The following is a 3611-nucleotide window of genomic DNA, read 5'->3' on the forward strand; positions in this document are numbered from 1 at the left end:
GGATCAAATTCAGGCCATCAGACTTGGTGGTGAGTATGGCTACCTCATCTTACAAGCTCAGCTAATGGTTGACTCAGAATGGTCCTGCTGAGCAGAAGAGGAAACTGAGGCACACAGGTTAAGGGAGGAACTATGAGCCGGCAGCTGGCTGCTGGCAACCTCACATATTTCCCCTTCAGTTCAGTGTTCTCCACACTGCACTTCCTGGAGAAATCTTCTCTACCTACGTGATCTTCCCTACGCGGTCCTCCCTTAGCCGCTCTCTTCCTACAGGTGTCTTAAAATTTGATCCATTACCTGGTTGATGTACTCAGGTCTTTCTGATTTATTTTGCTAAAATTCCTTTCTCCTTTCCAACATTCCAAACCATTAGGGCGATAGCTGCTTAATGGATTATTCCTGGCATTTGGCTCCAGTTAGGGCTCGTCCAGAGCAGCACCGGATTTGCTGTGATCTATGTTTCTGAACTAAGCGCTCAGGGATGACTTTCATGCTCATTTTCATAACATGATCCACTCAGCTAGAAGGGTCACCGAGAAGATGTAAACGAAATGAATAGCCGGACGTCAAATCAGTCCCAGACAAGTTTGAATCTTGGCAAAAATCACCATGGGGCGTTTGCCAGCATCTTGGAGGTGTCTAGGTTACTGAGACCATTGAAACAGCAAACCTTAGCGTAGGTCACGAACACTGGGAAGGCGCTCTTTATTTAAAACAATTATGGAGCCCTCTGGGTTTCCCCTTTGTCTTCAAATATTTTCGTGCATTTTTAGTCAAACACTATCATCACAAAAGCGCTTGCTTCCTCTGCAACCTGAGCAAAAACTGCGGAGGCTGCTGTCATGTAAGCTCAAACATTTTGAATACGATTTCATTTTCTCTCAGCCCAATTCTCAGGCTGATTTCCTAGCAGTTTTATCACCAAGTCCACACCCCCAATATCTTTTGGGTTCCTGAATAATCCAGACGTAGCCCTTGGGGATGGGGAAAGAGGTTAACAATTCTGGCACATTCCTGATCTAGGACAAAGCAGAGACTCGTGGGAAAGAAAAAATGGGGACTTGGGGGTCTTCATGTCTTTGTGGTGCTGGGAATGGACCCCAGGGACTTGTGCATGCTAGGCAAGCATGCTGCTTCTGAGATGCATCTCCAGGCCCAGCCCTAAGGCTATTCTAGTGGAGAGAATAAGATATGTGTTTTTCCAACTTTACAAGGCTGTTGGTTCTGTCTGACATGATGCTTCGAGACCAGTTTCTTATAGTGCAGGGATATGACATTGAACAGAGGACTGGCCGTGGCAAGATGTACATGCAGAGGTGCCTCCAGCCCCAGCTCACCTTCAGGCAGGAGGAGGATGTTCCTGCCAGGCCCATGCTGAGCCCAGCATTGTTTAACATTTTAATTAATGGATTGGCATTCAAAGTAACCTTGGTGGATTAAGGCCATGCATGCAAACACACCAACTGGTAGGATAGCTGTTACCTTTGGGGGCGCGCAGGGGAGATCTCTACAGAGCTGGAAGATGCGCTGTAGCTTGACCCGAGTGCTTGTTAAATGGATCTATTCATTTGTGAAATATTTATCGTGTTATAGACTTAAGGTATCTTCATTTGTCTGGGCACTCTTAAATTTAAAATTTTACACCACACACTCAGACACACAGGCACACAGAGGTATACGCGCACACACACACAGAGGGGGGAGAGAGGGAGAGAGAATGGGAGGGGAGAGAGAGAGAGAGAGAGACACACACAGACACACACAGACATACCCGGGGCGGGGGCAGAGAGAGGGAGACAGACAGACAGACACACACACACACACACAGAAGTAGACAGCAGCTTTGGAGTGGTAACTGTTGTAACAGGAAGAAGAAAGCTATAATGTGTTTAGAGGGGAATCCTAGCCAGATGCCCACCCCCACCCTCCGCCCCAAAAGTCTCCCTGAGTTGGTAGGTGCAACACAGAAGGGGGTGAAACATTTGCTTTGAAATTTTAACAGAGAGTTGAAAGTCATCTATGAGATGCTTAGACCTGCACAGCCCCTGCCCTCTGTCCTCCGCCCCTCAACACACACACACTTCAGTTCATCTCCCATATGCTGCTATCAGTGTTGGCTTGAAGCAGAAATTTCCACTTCAGGTTAGTCTTTGGAAAAGTGAAATGGAACACTGAGAGATTTAATACAGGCCCAGCAGAGAGAGTTACCTTGGGTTGGAGGTGAAGGGCGGGGCAACACAGGATAGCCTCTTTCCCTTAGAAACTCATCTGTAGTCTGTGCTGGATGCGCATCGGAATCCCAGCACCTAGGAAGCAGAAGCAGGCACATTAGGAGTTCAAGATCCTCTTTGACTGCATTGTAAGTTTGATGCAAGCCTGAGCCTCTTGAGACCCTATCTTTAAGTTCTCAAATAAGTAAATAACATTCATTTGTTACAATGAACATGCATTGATTTGTATTTATTGTGATTTAGATAAGCATAATATCCATATGCCTGCATCATGATGACATATACAGGCATTTGAGCTGGCTGTATGGTTCAGGAATAGAACATCGGAGTGGCATACACTATACAAGGACATGGGTCCCCTTTCCAGTACAGAGGGCCGGGGCACTGGCTGAGCTTGCCTTTCTGATTCCTAGGACATGATGCCTGGAGAGGGTTCAGTGGCAGGTGTCTGAGGAGCATGTACATGGGCCTTGGTTTGATTAACACCATTCCAAAAAAAAATATATATATATATAAAAGAAACGAAAGAAACTAAAGGGGCCTGGTTAGATGATGCATCAGATAAAGGCTTGTGCCACTAAATCCAGTGACCTGAGTTCAATACCCAGGACCTACCAGTGGAAGCTGTCCTCTGATCTCTACTGTGTGCTGTGGCATGACATGCATACATGCATACAAACACATGTAATAGTAATTTAAAAGGTGTATAGCCTCTGGATGTGTATGCATTTGTAATTGCAATCACATGAACCACACACACACATGCACACACACACACACACATACACACACGCACGCACACACATGCACACGCATTCACAGAATGTGTCAGATTGCTTTAAATGTGATCTTCCTTTCAAGAAAGCTTTCCAGTGGCATTGTGAAAATTGTGAAATTGGTGGGATTAGCGTGTGTTCCATTGACTTTTTCATTAAAAAAAAAGAAAAAACAAACAAACAAAAAACCCAAACCAAACCAACCAACTAACCAACCAACCAACCAAAAAACCCCACATTTATCCCATCGTAACTTGAACTCCAAATTTGTCATTAGGATTCTCAAAAGGCAAGACCTGGGCCATCCTGCTCAGTGCTGCTCGGTTGCTAAATAATGTCAGTTACACAGCTGGTGACCAATAAAGACCTGGATTAAAAAATAAAAGAGTTAATGGTGTGTAAATAAATGGGAAGCCTGAGAAGCAAGGAGAAAAGCATTTGCTTTTTCAATGCGCCCATGGACCAACATCCAGAGGCAGTGCTACCTCACCTAACCCAGCTGAAGAGAGACTCCATGGATCTGTCTAAGGCTTCAGTCAACTGTAGTACATGTACTGCCTACTGTGGCCAAAGCAGCACACCTGCCAGAGAGACAGAGACAACT

This window comes from Mus caroli, chromosome 12, assembly GCF_900094665.2.
Source record: "Mus caroli chromosome 12, CAROLI_EIJ_v1.1, whole genome shotgun sequence".
NCBI lineage: Eukaryota > Metazoa > Chordata > Mammalia > Rodentia > Muridae > Mus > Mus caroli.